This window comes from Anolis carolinensis, chromosome 3, assembly GCF_035594765.1.
Source record: "Anolis carolinensis isolate JA03-04 chromosome 3, rAnoCar3.1.pri, whole genome shotgun sequence".
Lineage (NCBI taxonomy): Eukaryota > Metazoa > Chordata > Lepidosauria > Squamata > Dactyloidae > Anolis > Anolis carolinensis.
The window spans coordinates 276501110-276517356 of record NC_085843.1 but is presented as its reverse complement, the minus strand read 5'-3'; the positions used below and the strand labels follow the sequence as shown (position 1 = coordinate 276517356).

General features: G+C 45.8%; 1 long non-coding RNA gene across 1 annotated transcript; it reads right to left on the bottom strand.

Annotated features, from left to right (window-relative positions):
* Positions 1-216: 216 nt before the first annotated feature.
* Positions 217-15071, bottom strand: LOC134297909 (uncharacterized). Its single transcript, XR_010004883.1, has 2 exons — positions 14074-15071; positions 217-6845 (listed from the first exon to the last, which is right to left on the bottom strand). It is a non-coding gene; the product is annotated as an uncharacterized LOC134297909 (long non-coding RNA).
* Positions 15072-16247: the final 1176 nt, after the last annotated feature.

Sequence of the window (16247 nt, the reverse complement as noted above, 5' to 3'; positions counted from 1 at the left end):
TAGGTATCCCTACGAATGTCTTGATCCGCAAACACTCTCTGCTTATTTCAAGAACATCTGCACTAGCAGAGCTCAGGTAGTGTTGTATTTCAGTGTCAATGTTGACTTTTGTGGAGAGGTAGCTGCTGTTGGAGGTTGTAAATATAAATAAAAAGAAGCTTTATCATGGCTTCTGAACCAAAATTTACCTGCAGTGTAATAACGTGCCACTCAGGATTGTGAAATAAGTAACAGTAACTTTATTTCAGTTCAATAGGTCAAACAGAGCAACAATATATACAGTAGTCTCTCTGATTTCTTACAGAGAACAGAGGGAACAAACAGTCCTTTTAAAACAGTCTTTAAATATGCCTCGTTGCTTTAAAATTGATCAGGCTTCAGAGAGTCGGCAGCCATTAATTCCCTAGCTGTTATCTCTTTGCTCCCTGAGGTGAAAGTGCCCACTCAAACCATTTCTCTCATCAGTACACCAGAGACAGTAGCCAATCAGAATGTTGGCTCCTGTCACGCTTATCCAATCAGCTGCTGACACATGTCTTTCCAGTCAACCCATTTCATCATGGTGCCTTTTACAAATCCCCACAGCTGCCAAGGTAGAAGAAATGGTCAACATTTTCTGATGTTACACCATTAAGCTGTATTTCTGGCATTGCAAAGGGATTGGCTGACGACAGGTGGAAGAGCAGCTTTTCTTGATGTTCAATGAGAGGCCAAGATTTTTGTATACTTCTGCAAAGGTGTTTAGAGTGGCTTGCAAGCCTTGTTCTGAATGAGCACAGACTGACAGGGGGTGCTTAAATCAGCTCTGCACCCCCCTGATTTATTGGTGATCCAGGCCTCTCACCAAAGCATCCTCAGTCAGACTGCTTGCCTGTCCGGATAAGCAGCACCGACAAAACGACACCACAGTCGTTAATCAACCGGTTCTAAGACTTTATTATATATACAAACTATTTACAAGTTACAAAGCCTATCCCTCATAGGACACATGTTTTCCTAAGCAAAGCAAAGCACGTCCTCACTCTTTGTCGATCAGCAAAGCTCAGTGTCGACAACTGCACATTCCACAGCAGAATGACGAACGTCCTCTGGAAGTCACGACCTATTGGCTCGGCAGGCTATCACTCAAACTGGCCTGCCGTTAACACTTGTGCTGCTGGAAAGCATGTCCGGAATACACAGTTGCAAACCTTCAACAGTAAAAACACTTGATTCATCATTTCACTCTTACACCCAAAAATACACCAACATAGACTACATTATCATCAGCATATTGGAGTTCTATAACACACATTGATTTTGGCTTTTAGTCTACAGAGGTTAAATTGCTTGCCATCTGTCCAATAGGTGATTTCTACACTGGTGGGAAGCTTCCTGTCAGCAAGGTGTGGAATCATAGCAATGAAGATGGAGAATAAGGTTGGGGCAATAATACATCCTGGTTTGACACTTGATTACACCTTAAATGGGTCACTTTGGGAGCCACTGCTGTCGAAGACTGTTGCCATCATGTCATCGTGCAGGAGCCGCAGGATGTTCACAAATTTATCAAGGCATCCCATTTTCAGGAGCATGGTCCAGAGAGCATTGCTTAGTGGCTTAGTGTGCCTCTTCCAACCCTATGATTCTATGAGAAATTACTGCAAAATGGTATTTTAGACCAAGTTCCTGACACAAGGTCTCAGGGCATGCATCACTGCAACAATCTTGGGAAACCTAGAGGCTGTTTGAGGATGCTAAGTGCTAGCTACCTTTTCCTGTCCTCTAGATAACTCCCAAGTGGGACTTCAGGAAAAGGAATTCCACCTGAATGTCAGGAAGAGCTTCATGCTGGTAAAAGTTTCAGGAGCTGTTTATTCTGGAGAGAAGGTTAAGAGGGGGCATGACAGCCATGCTTCAATATCTGAAAAGATGTCATATTATGGAGGGGCCAAGTTTGTTTTCTATTGCACTAGATTGGGGAGCATCTACACTGTTCTGTCACACGCTGGGCCTGTAACTATTGTCTTTGTATTGGACGTATACTTTATGCCCAGCGGGAAGCCAGGGTGCCTCAAAGAGAGGTTCTTGAGGATTTTCCTGAAAAGGATAGTCCTTTGAGTCTTTAATGAGATAGCAAGGTCTTTATTATTGAACAAATAATAAATCCTCAAGGAGTCAAATAACACTTCAAGGTTTCCTTAATAAACTGTTGGCCTTTTCAGTCTTGTCCCCAGAGGACAAACAATTGGCTTTGGATAACTGTTCTTTCTCTAAAACCCCCTTATAACCTCTCCCAGGCTGTCTATTATATGGGCCTAGCTGATGTGGGACCCACTACCGATTCCAAATGCGTCTGGGTATCGAGTGGACCTACCAACCAAGACTTGCAGATGTTTCAGCTGGGGTTCCGTGGATCTGTGGTGCTGTTCCCTCTCCAAGGTTTCTTTGGAAACTTTAGGGCTGTTTCCCTCATGAGCTGTGAGGCTGAGAGGCTGTGAGCTCTGAGCCAGAACCTTTGGGACCTTTCCCCTGGAATTTCTGTTTATGATTCCTTGGATGTTCTATATCCCCGGATGTTCTTGAGATATGAAGCTTTTCTTTGGGACGAGCTGGTCTACATCCTATAGCTTAGCTTCCTTAAGTGAGACTGACTTAAAAATGGCTCCTTCCCTCCCAGAGCCCTGAACAAGGGGCGGAACCAAACTTAATGATGATGGACAGGCACCCTGCCCTATGACTGCAAACATTAGCAGAAAGAAAATAAAGTTGGAGCTTCCGGTACAGCCATACCAGCACATACACTATGGAATTAATGCAGTTTAACACCACTTTAATTACCATGAAATTGTGAGAATTGTAGTTTGGTGAGTACCAGCACTCTTTAGCAAAAATCATGTAAAACTACAACTCTGATGAGACATAGTAGTTAAAGTGGTGCAAAACTGCATTAATTCTACAGTAGAGATACACCCTGAAACACAGAGCAATGCAGGAAAAGAGAATCCACCTAAACCAGTGGTTCTCAGCCTGGGGTCCCCAGATGTTTTTGGCCTTCAACTCCCAGCTGGTAAACTGGCTGAGATTTCTGGGAGTTGTAGCTCAAAAACATCTGGGGGCCCAGGTTGAGAATCACTGATCTAAACATTAGGAAGACCTTCCTGATGGTAAACGTTGTTGGACGGTAAAATATGCTGCCTGGGAGTATGATGGAGTCTCCTTCTTTGGAGCTTTTCGAACAGAGGCTGGATGGACATCTGCCAGGAGTGCTCTGGTTGTGTCTTTCTGCATGGCAGAATGGGGTTGGACTGGATGGCCTTTGTGGTTTCTCCCAACTATTAGTGGAGCCAATGTAAAACATATGAAGAAGGAAGGATTCCATCCTTCTATTCCAATCTAGGCATCTTTATCTTCACGTTATTCTGTTGTCACAGCTGCAACCCACTTTTGGTAGAATCGACATTAACTGTTAAATGAACTGCTTTTTTGCACATTGTTGCTGCACACAAGAACAATCAGTCATGAGAGAAGACCACCATCACCACCACCAAAGCAATTGCTTGTGCTGGAGATCTGCAAGGGGGAAAGATGACCCAGCGAGGGTCTCCATAGCAACTGCAGTTTATTGAAAAAGAAGGCAGCAAGCTAAAATTACATCATTCTGCTGGGAAAGGAAAGCTATAATTTGGTTTGGGGCAATTTGAAATAAATAGCTTCCTGTTACTGGGCACGGAGATGGCATCTGCCATTAAATCAGGTCAAATCAGATATAAAAGGCAATGAAGGGTCGGGAGTGTTCCCTTCTATTTTATTGGGGGATTTGACAGCAGTGTTGTGGAATCAGTATTTGCTGGGTTTAAAGCTCTGGGATCCCCATCATCATGTCATGGTTGTTTGGTCGTTTTCATACATGATTTGAAGACTCCCAGAAAGAAATATTCATTCCATCCACCCAAATATTGGGTGGATTATTACTCTGTTCTTGGCATTCATTTCATGTTGAAACAATCATTTCTTCCCAATTGACAGCAGAGATAAATGCACTTGTACCTTCCCCATTTGTGTAACATTCAGATTTTTTGAGAAGTGCTGATATGTCCTCTGGGACTGTATCTACACTGCCATATAATGCAGTTATTATTATTATTATTATTATTATTATTATTATTATTATTATTATTATTATTTACTGTATTTATATTCCGCCCTTCTCACCCCGAAGGGGACTCAGGGCGGATTACAATGAACACATATATGGCAAACATTCAATGCCAACAGACAAACAACATACAGTAGAGACAGACACAGAGGCATTTAACATTTTTCCAGCTTCACGATTCCGGCCACAGGGGGAGCTGTTGCTTCACTGTCCACTAGTGGCTGTAATTCCTCATTCCTTTCCTCGTGTTTTGCTGGCAGTTTTATGGTGTTGTAAATTAGTTAAATTAGCCTCCCGCATAAAGCGTACCTAAATTTCCCTACTTGACAGATGCAACTGTCTTTCGGGGCTGCATAGGTCAACAGCAAGCCGGGCTATTTAATGGTCGGGGGCTTAACCCAACCCGGGCTTTGAACTCATGACCTCTCAGTCAGTAGTGATTTATTGCAGCTGGTTACTAGCCAGTTGCGCCACAGGTTATATGCTTTGATTTGGATTATATGAGCCTAGACTGCCATATAATCCAGTTCGATGCAGTCAATTTTGCATTCTGAAAGTGTAGAACCCAGCTTGAGAATCAAGATGGTGCAGCAGTTTGAGCTTTGTGCCACATCTCTATTTATTATTTATTTTATTTACACCTCAAAGGGGACTCAGGGCAGATTACAATGCACATATACATGGCAAACATTCAGTGCCATTAGACATACGACATATAGACAGACACAGAGGCAATTTAACATTTTCCAGCTTCTGGCTTCATGAGGGTATGCTTGATTCCGGCCACAGCGGGAGCTGCCACTTCATCATCCACTTGTGACACTGAGTCCTTGATGCTAGTACTTCCTCATTCCTTTCCACACGCTGTTGGAAGTTTTTATGGTGTCGTAAATTAGCTAAAGGAGCCCCGGTGGTGAAGTGTGTTAAAGCATTGAGCTGCTGAATTTGCAGACCGAAAGGTCCCAGGTTCAAATCCAGGGAGCAGAGTGAGCACCCACAGTAAGCTCCAGCTTCTGCCAACCTAGCAGTTTGAAAACATGCCAATGTGAGTAGATCAATAGGTACTGCTCCAGCAGGAAGGTAACAGCGCTCCATGCAATCATGTCGGCCACATGACCTTGGAGGTGTCTACGGACAATGCCGGTTCTTCGGCTTAGAAATGGAGATGAGCACCAACCCCCAGAGTCAGACATGACTGGACTTAACGTCAGGGAAAACCTTTACCTAAATTAGCTAAATTAGCCTCCCCACATAAAGCGGTACCTAATTTTTCTACTCAACAGATGCAACTGTCTTTTGAGCTGCTTTGGTCAACAGCGAGCTAGGCTATTAATAGTTGTGGGCTCAATCCAACCTGACTTCGATCTTGTGACCTCTCGGTCAATAGTAATTTATTGCAGCTGGCTACTAACCAGCTGCGCCATAGCCTGGCTCTAGCGAATAGGATTCAAATCTCTACTCGGCCATTAAACTCACTGGTTCACCTGAAACAAGTCATACTCTCTCAGCCTCAGAAGAAAGCAAAACCAAATCCTCTCTGAACTAATCTTCCAAAAAAATAAAAACCTGTGGGTCACCATAGGTCAGAAATGATTTGAAGGCACACAACAATAAGAAATACAGTAGAGTTTCACTTATCCAACATAAATGGACCGGCAGAACATTGGATAAGCAAATATGTTGGATAATAAGGAGGGATTAAGGAAAAGCCTATTAAACATCAAATTAGTTTTGATTTTACAAATTAAGCACCAAAACATTATGTTATACAACAAATTTGACAGAAAAAGCAGTTCAATACGCAGTAATGTTATGTTGTAATTACTGTATTTACGAATTTAGCACCAAAATATCATGATATATTGAAAACATTGACTGCAAAAATGTGTTGGATAATCCAGAATGTTGGATAAGTGAGACTCTACTGTATGTTCTCCTTTAATCTTCTCAAGGTTAGACATCTCTAGTTCCTACTGACATAGGTGATTCATCTTAGAACAATGGATCAATTGTTGAATGGTGCATCAACACTAAGTAGAACTGATCCAATGAGTCTACTTTAGTCAAGCAGTAGGATTCTTAGAATACATTATTTTGGTTCTGATTTATGATAACCAATCTGATAACCAATTTATGAGGCTGTTAGGGATTGTGGGAGTTGAAGTCCAAAACACCCGGAGGGCCAAAGTTTGCCCATGCCTGGTCTACAAGGCATGGGTTGAGGACAGGGAGATTGGAGGTCTCTTGTTCATGGAGTTGCCATAAGTCAACGTTGACTTGATGGCAATTAATGACAAGGAGCGTAGCAGCTGGGCTCCCAGTTAGCATTAGAGCCCTCAATCCATCATGGCTTGTCTTCCAAAGGACATCTGGAAATACTCAGGGGATCTCTCAGCATCCAGCCAAGGGCAGCTGCCCTGCTCTTACATCTAGATAAATCAGCCCTGGATATCTTTGATCTCCAATTTACTCTCTCATTTAATTCATCTGATCCAATGGGCTTGCTCCTATTTTATAATTTCCCCGCTTTAAATAGTTAATCCAGAGAGATTTAAACTCTCTCTTCCTTGGCTTCTAAGAACTGCAACCAGTCTGGGCCAATCTCCTGGGAGCATTTCTTGATGTGCAAAGGGAACCATATTAACATTTCATTCTTAAAATGATGACAAGAAAATCGGCCGTTTTAAATCCGACGGGGATTTCATGCCTTCTGTGCCGTCCGCCGGACAATAAAAAACTATAAAACTGAAACGTGCTGTCCTTTATCCGGGCGAACTGCAAATCCCTATAAGCTGTCCTATAGATATTGAACGACTGAGTCTGGATAACTTCAAAAAGGATGTTTATTCATACAAGGTTGTAAACCTGGCACAGATCTTAAAGTTGCAGAAAATGAAACAAATTTCTATAGGTTTTAGGTACAGAATTATCCCTGGTTCCAGAAAGCAAAGGTGATTATAAAACCACTATACCCTAATCACGCTGCCTATATTAGAAGGAGAAACTCTTTCCTTCCCTATCTTTACAGCAAAGATTAGTTCTAGAAGCGACAGAATAACCCTGCTCCTCCAACTAGATTTCCTATTCCAGATCAATATAATTCAATACTTATCTAATTTGGATAGGCTTAGATTGGCCTGGTTTTGAGGATGATTTGTCCCAGTTAGCCTTGCACAGCTCCAGCACGTTGGAAGACTATAGCCAGAATGAAGCTCCAAAATGGAGACTAGACCCTGGTAAAAAGGGCGGTCCTAAGATGTTGCATTCTTTGACCAATCACTGCAAAGAAAACTGCAGCCAGCTCTTGCAGATTCCAAGCCACTTTTCCTAGGCTATTGCAGCCAGAGGCTCAAACAAAATGTAAAGGAGGGAAAACAAACAAACGACCAATAGGTAAGGCAAACCATCGTCCTGGGGGACGGAACACTCCCCGCTAAATTCCCAGGATGTGGGAATTTACCAATCAAAAACATACAAACACCTTTGTATACACAACAATACAAACACTAGAACTTTAAACATCTCCAATAAGCAACACGAGGTCACTAATTGGTCTGTCCAAAATGGACACTTTGCCTCTGTTGCAAGTCTTTAATTGAACTTTCCTGACCTTACCGTCCGGGCAAGGAAAGGTCTTTAATACAATGCCCATGGGCCATGCATGGCGGGGCAAGTCTTTGTCCTTTAACAACACAACGTTGTTAACCTCAATGTTGTCCTGTGGGCTTTGCCAGATTCTTCTAGCTTGAAGCTGGCTTAAGTACTCAGCTTTCCACCTTTTCCAAAAGTGGTTGGCCAAGGACTGCACCTGTTTCCACAGGGCACGGTGAGTTCCGTCCGGAACTGGCAACATGACGTCCTTCCATCCTGGCACCTTTTGTGTCAAAATAAGTGCAGGAGTCAGTGGTTGTAAGTTCTCAGGGTCACTGGTAAGGGGAACCAGCGGCCGGTTGTTGATAATTGCGGTAACTTCCGCCATAAGTGTCACCAAAACATCATGCGTCAATGACCTATGACTCAAAAACATGGCATTAAGGATTTTGCGACTAATACCAATCATCCTCTCCCAAACACCACCCATATGGGAGGCGTGAGGAACATTGAAAGTCCACATAATTTGTTCAGTATTCGTAAAGTTCTGAACCTTTGGGTCTCTCCCAAACCTAGACACACAATTGAGTTCTTTGGTCGCACCTACAAAATTGGTGCCACAGTCCGACCGAATTGACTTAATTGGCCCTCTGAGGGCTATGAACCTTTTCAATGCGTTTAAAAATGATGAAGTGTCCATCCCTTCTATGACTTCTATATGGACAGCTCGTATTACTAAACAAGTAAACAAAACTGCCCACCTCTTGTTATTTACAACACCACCCCTGGTTTTCCTAGTGACAACCTCCCAAGGACCAAACACATCGATTCCCACATGGGAAAAGGGTGGGTCTGTCAAAGTCCTATCCTGAGGTAGTTCTGCCATCAACTGACTTTGACAGTTTCGCCTAAGGCGCCTGCATTTAACACATTTGAAAATACAACTGTTGACCAACCTTTTGGCATTAACTACCCACAGACCTTCATTTCTAAGGGCTGCCTCAGTTAGAGTTCTACCCTGATGATGGATCCTTTCATGGTGATGCCGAACGAGCAGCAATGCAGTGTGACTATTAGGGGGTATGATGATGGGGTTTTTTATGCACGCCTTGAGTTTAGCTTTGGCTAACCTTCCTCCAACTCTCAAAATACCCTCCTTGTCTAGAAATGGGTTTAACTCATTTAGAAGACTTTGATTAGGGATGTTGAGCCCTTGCTCTAGCCTAGCTATTTCCTGCTTGAAAGCAGATCTCTGCACTGACTTGAATATGACGCTCTTAGCCTTTATCATATCCTGGACCTGTAAAGGCTCACTATCTTTGCAAGCTAAACGATGTATAAGCCTAGCTACTGCTCTAAGAAGACTGTGCCACTCCGAAAAACATTCAAAACGGTGTGGTTCCAGGCAAGATCTTTGGCCCATCTTGATTTCTGTGGTTGATTTGCAGGCTTTCACCTCTGCACTTCGTGAGACTTGAGCATTCATAATGTCCGAAAACCTTTGCTCATCTTTCGAGAGCGCTGTGGCTTCGTCTCTCTCAGAGACTTTGAAGATGGAGGAATACTCTGGAGTTATTGCTTGGCAGTAGACTGAGATGTGACTTAGGCAACTGCGCACAAGTGTAGGACGTCCACCTTTAAGCACCTGTGCTTGATTGGAGTCCAACGACGATGGTGGGTGCATCTTGTTTATGCACACTGGGCCTGTAACTGTCCAGCCTAGTGGTAGCAGCTGAGCAATGGGCGCCCCTGGAGGTCCCTTAACTTGGTCGTTCACATAGAACAAGTTCGGACAGTCCGCACCAAGCAGAAGGGCAATGTCCACATCTGGACGGAAAGCAGGTATGGCATTCTTTAATCGTCGCAAATGTGGATGAGCCTCCACAACTTCTCTAGTTACAATTTGTTTTTTGTTCCGAGGGATGGAGGAACACTCAATCAGGTCTGGTAACTCGAACAGTCTCTTCTGGTCACAAGAGGAGACAACAAAGCCGGATGCTATGCGACCCTGCAACTTCTTCTTCCCTGCACAGGTGGACATGGTGTAGTCGACCGTCTGGGTTTTTATGTCAAACAGTTGGAAAAACTCTGGAGTCGCCAGGGAGGCGTCGCTTTGTGAATCCAAAGCCACGTAAAGTCTCTTTTTAAGCCAAGGTCTTCTGGCTGGATATACATCTGCTAGGCAGATGGGATGGCAGACTCTGAACTGGTGCACGTCAGAGCATAGTTCAGTACAGGCGACCGATGGGGCATCCTCCTGCATCCGTGACGCGGTCTGCATGTTGGTGGCTTCAGTAGATGACCCTTCTTTGGAAGACGTGTCCCCTTTGGCGCGGGAGACAGCGTCAAAGTTGTGCATCGCGGTGCAATGCTTAAGGCTGTTACACCTTGCGCATTTGACGTCCTCTTTGCAGTTGGATGCAAAGTGAGGAGTTGCTCCACAGCACCTAAAACATATGCCCAGCTTCTGTACAATCTGTTGTCTTTCTTTATAAGGCTTCTTGCCAAATTCCCGGCAGTTGGCCAAACTGTGAGGCTTTTGGTGAATGGGGCAGAGCACCTCCTTCACCTCTGACTTGGATTCGTTGGCCCTGTGCTGAGTTTCAACAGCCTTAACACTAACCGGTCTTTTGGCCTCTCTGGATGGTTTTTTCTCCACTTCAGATGCCTTCCCTGGATGGGTCCCTTGGTATAAGGTGGGGAGGCCCGTCTGCGGATCATTCCTTTCTCTGGCTGCCCTGGTGATGAACTGGACCAAATGAGAAAATGGAGGGTATGCCTGGGAGTGGGCCTCCTTGTAGTTGAAGACCTCCTGTCCCCAGCGTTCTTGCAAAGTGAAGGGCAGCTTGGTCAAGATCTGCCTCTGGGACAGGTGCTGATCGAGGCACTTCAAACCGGGCAGTTCTGGATTCTCCTTGGCCGACTCTAATTCCGTAAGGAGATCGCTGAGGTCCCACAAGAGTTTGAAGTCTTTGAGTTTCAAAGCTGGGAACCTTTGGAGCTTGTCCATAAGAGATGCTTCAATCTCTGTGCTGGCCCCATACCTCTGCTGCAACCTGGCCCAGGCCTTTTCCAGGGCTTTGTCGGGATCGGCTACGTGGGCTGCGTAGATCTTCTTAACTTGTGAGGATGAGGCTGGGCCCAACCATGCAGCCAGAAGAGTCAGTTCTTCCTCAGGCAATAACTTTAAGTCTCTGATTGCTCTCTGGAAGGTGGCCTTCCAGAGAAGAAATTCCTCAGGCTTGTCCGAAAACTTTTCGACACCCTTGTCCTTAAGATCTCTTCTGGGGCTTCTGATGATGGAGACAAGCTGGGACTCTGGCGTCGAAGGGAACAATTGAGGAGTTTGCTGTTGTGGAGTGGACTCCCACCGTGCACCTTGCGTCAACCTTTGGCCTCTTGGAGGGATGACATCGACCACTGACGAATCGGTGGCTCCCTGTGCAGCTGTCTGTAAGGGCCAACTAGCACTTGGCCTTGAGGCCCTGATTGACTGACCTAGGGATTTAGCAGGAGGCACAGGTAGCTCGGGCAAGGGTGAGCTCCCCGCTATGACGCTCTGCTCTGCAGGAAACTCAAAAGTGACTTTGGGGCCCTGCTCTGGGTAAGGAGAGAAGTCTTCCTGTTCCTCATCCGAAAACTGGCTGTTTAAGCTATTAAGATGCACAAGCACCTTGGAAGAAGGGTCCTGCTTCGGCAACTGACTTACATTTTCTTCTGTGAGTGGCTCAATTAGGGCCTTGGCCAAAGTCTCAGCCCTTACCTTTTTGGCAGTAGCATCCATCCTTATTCTAAGCATTTCTATTTCACCTTGCCTTTGGGCCTGTTCCATTTGCATTTCGCTTTGTCTACGGGCCTGTTCTATTTGCATTTCGCTTTGTCTACGGGCCTGTTCTATTTGCATTTCGCTTTGTCTACGGGCCTGTTCTATTTGCAGTCGTTGCTCTTCTTCTTTAAAGGGAAGGGTGAGATCAGCTGCCTTAGCATCAGCCTCCGCCCCCGCTACCTTGCTCTTTAGCTCCAGACGTGCAGCCTCCTTAATGTGCAAGGCAGCTAGGGAAGAGATGGCACTCCCAGCAGCAGAAGACTTGCTAGAGTGGCTATGTTTAGATGATGCACACTCCCTTAGTTTAGATACCTGGCTAGAGCGGTTGGACTTAAGACTAAGTGCCACAGCAGGTGATTTTAAAAGATTGGTCTCATGGCTGCATAAGGAAGACTGATTTCCCTTTGGCTCAGACCTTAGATTAACAGGTGGAGAACTAAATTCCAAGGCATCTAGAATTGCCCTCACCTTATTTTCTTTCTCATTAGTGTCAGCTAAGACACTCACTATTTCTAACTCTGAATCCTTGGCGTTAATGCGCTCGAGGACCTGGACTATCTTAGACACCAAACCCCTCCAGAGACCGAAGGTCTCTTCAAGGTCGGTCTGTAATATGGATGGCACCCTTGTAATACCCAAGCTCTCAATTCTGTCCATCAATGTTACAATTCGCTCCCATGCCGAACCTAACCTCACATGGAGGAGCTCCTTTTCATCTATTAGATGGGCTAGCATCTTGGCTGAAGGGTGCTTTATCCTTTGGGGCCTTTCATTCCTACTTTCAGCCTCAGAAGGAGGTATACCATCTGTATCATTTTGAAATTGCATAGACATTATGTATTCTTAATAGCAAGTAAATTTACAACAAAAGCAAATACAACATACCAGCAAGTAAATTTACAATAAAAGCAAATGCAATATATAATACAATGCACAACACTTAACCATAGCAATATATATCACTAAGTAACTATACTTTACAAAGATTGTGACCTTTGGCGCCAGATTTTAGTGGGCAAGCTGCAAAATGCCAACTGACAGCAACTTGCCACTTGATACCTCCCTTGCCCGAGTGACGTAAACTGCCAAAATGGCGACTTCGCCAAATTTTCAAGCACCTCGTGCTCTGCGGCTCGAGGCCTGCCGCCGAAGGAGCACCGAGGCTGGCTTTGGAAAGGAGGAGAGAAAAGACGCCTCCTCCCCGCTGTGAAGGGAGGTCACCACCGCAGGACGATGAAGCAGGTCACCACCGCAGGACGATGAGGCAGGTCACCACCGCAGGACGATGAGGCAGGTCACCACCGCCAGGCGATGAGGCAGGTCACCACCGCAGGACGATGAGGCAGGTCACCACCGCAGGACGATGAGGCAGGTCGAAGCCGGCCGAGTGCTCCGGCCGAACTCGCAGCAGCGTTGCCAGGCCTGTCCAGGTTCTAGCCTGGTTCTGGTGGGCTTCACGCCTCAGAGCCAGCCAAAGAACTGTCGCTGGTGCTCCGCGGCTCGAGGTCTACCGCCGAGGGAGCCCTGGACGTTGCTGGGAACTGCACAGCCTGTGCAAACCCAGAAAGCCACTGGGCCACGTGCGCACACGCGAGCCAAATAGCAAGGAAATAGAGCCCCACTATTTGACTCCTTCAGGTCTGAGAGCGGGCTCCACTGCCTCAGACGCTGGTAGAGTCTTTAGGTATGCAGACTGAGCTCGGGCGGAAAAGCCGCGGCCTATACTAAACTTCCTAAACTATAAAAAACTATAAGCCGTGCAAGCTAGCTCAAGCGGAAAAACCGCTGATCTACCTCAAAACTGTGCCGTCCGCCGGACAATAAAAAACTATAAAACTGAAACGTGCTGTCCTTTATCCGGGCGAACTGCAAATCCCTATAAGCTGTCCTATAGATATTGAACGACTGAGTCTGGATAACTTCAAAAAGGATGTTTATTCATACAAGGTTGTAAACCTGGCACAGATCTTAAAGTTGCAGAAAATGAAACAAATTTCTATAGGTTTTAGGTACAGAATTATCCCTGGTTCCAGAAAGCAAAGGTGATTATAAAACCACTATACCCTAATCACGCTGCCTATATTAGAAGGAGAAACTCTTTCCTTCCCTATCTTTACAGCAAAGATTAGTTCTAGAAGCGACAGAATAACCCTGCTCCTCCAACTAGATTTCCTATTCCAGATCAATATAATTCAATACTTATCTAATTTGGATAGGCTTAGATTGGCCTGGTTTTGAGGATGATTTGTCCCAGTTAGCCTTGCACAGCTCCAGCACGTTGGAAGACTATAGCCAGAATGAAGCTCCAAAATGGAGACTAGACCCTGGTAAAAAGGGCGGTCCTAAGATGTTGCATTCTTTGACCAATCACTGCAAAGAAAACTGCAGCCAGCTCTTGCAGATTCCAAGCCACTTTTCCTAGGCTATTGCAGCCAGAGGCTCAAACAAAATGTAAAGGAGGGAAAACAAACAAACGACCAATAGGTAAGGCAAACCATCGTCCTGGGGGACGGAACACCTTCGGTTGCTGTGTTTGCCATACCAGATTAAATAATTAGGCATTAATTAGTTTCACAAAATGTTGTATATTATTTTGGAGAAAAGGAGGAGGGGGTAATTTATGATAAACTGTAATCCTACATTCCTTTTAAGTGCATCAAATGATGCCTTTCCCCCATATGTTTTGCAGGGCTGACAATTAGGCTTTGATGCAGACATGCTAGGATTTCTTCTTCTCAAATTGCAATTTGTGGATTAATTGAGTGAGTTTAACATGCAACCCAAAGGGCATGACAAATACATTATACATATACAAAACAAAAAAAAAGCAAAAAAAAAAAGCAAAAAAAAAGTGCAAATCTGAGTATTGTTCTTCCCATGTTTTTTCTAATGGATATTAAAGTATATTACAGGAAAAGGTAAGAAGTAAAGAGAGAGATAGTTTTTCTGCTCACAACATGTATAACTTGTTAATTACACTCAAGCCTGGGAAATCGGCTGTGTCTGTAAAAGCTTACAATGGCCTTAAGCGAAGCATCACTTCCAGTCTGCATTTACACTGCCAAATTAATGCAGTTTGACACCACTTTAATTGCCTTGGCTGAGTGCTATAGGATCCTGGGAGCTGTTGCACCTCAGCACTGGTTCACCTTGCTCTTAGCACACTCCACGACAGCAGAGTTGGTTTTTTCAGTTTGTTGATAAAAGATAGCAAAATCTTAATAAAAAGCAGTAAAGAAAGCAGTAATCCAATTGCAAATGCAATCTGCAGAATACACTTCAAAGTCTTTGTAGAAAATAGCTCAAAGTCTAGCATATCAGTCCTGGAAAACAAGGTAGCATGAGCTTCAAAATACAATCCAAGCCAGGGCCGGCCGGAGATATTTTTAAATGTTAAGCGGGGGTGCTAAAAAGCGCCCCCGCCACCGGCCCCGCCTCCCACGCCCTGGCCCCGCCCAGCATGCCCTGGCCCCGCCTCCCACGCTGCAGAGTTGGCCCCGCCCCCCGTCCAGCGTGCCCTGGCCGCGACCAGGAAGTAAGGGCAAAATGGCCTATCTGTGCTGTGCGCATGCTCACAGCCAGATAGGCCTTTTTGCCCTTACTTCCTGGTCGCGGCCGCCGATCACCCAGGCGATCGGCGGCCGCGACCAGGAAGTAAGGCCCAAATGGCCTATCTGTGCTGTGCGTATGGCCCTTTGTCAACTAAGGGCAAAATGGGCTATCTGTGCTGTGCGCATGCGCACAGCACAGATAGGCCATTTGGGCCTTACTTCCTGGTCGCGGCCGCCGGGCGATCGGGCGATCGGCGGCCGCGACCAGGAAGTAAGGGCCAAATGGCCTAGCTGTGCTGTGGGCGTGCGCACAGCACAGCTAGGCCATTTTGCCCTTAGTCAACAAACTAAGGGCAAAATGGCTTATCTGGCTGTGCGCATGCAGGAAGTAAGGCCCAAATGGCCAGGAAGTAAGACCAGGAAGTAAGACCAGGAAGTAAGGCCCAAATGGCCTATCTGTGCTGTGCGCATGCGCACAGCACAGATAGCCCATTTTGCCCTTAGTTTGCGCACAGATAGCCCATTTTGCCCTTAGTTTGCCCTTAGTGTGCGCACGGGCACAGCGCAGATAGCCCATTTGGCCCTTACTTCCTGGTCGCGGCCGCCGATCGCCCGGGCGATCGGCGGCCGCGACCAGGAAGTAAGGGCCAAATGGCCTAGCTGTGCTGTGCACGTGCGCACAGCACAGCTAGGCCATTTCGCCCTTAGTCAACAAACTAAGGGCAAAATGGCTTATCTGGCTGTGCGCATGCGCACAGCACAGATAGGCCATTTTGCCCTTAGTTTGTAGACTAAGGGCAAAATGGCCTATCTGCTTGTAGCGGTTTGGCGTGGGCGCGGGGATTGAAGCCCCGCGCCAACACCGGAGGCGTCGGTGGCGCTACGGGCCGCTGTCGACGCCTCGACAGCGCCCCTAGCGGCCAGCGCCCGAGGCGGCCGCGTCAGCGGCCTCGTAGAAACAACCGGCCCTGATCCAAGCACAGAATCTAGGCAGGAAATGAAGCGAGGATCTATTTCCATGAGCAGAGACAAGGCAGGAGTAAGCTTCCAAAATCAATGTTGCTCTGTCTGAAATCTTTCCCTGATTCACCCTTTTTTACCATGCTTACAAGCTGTAAAAGCATTCCTCTGAGCTTTGGTT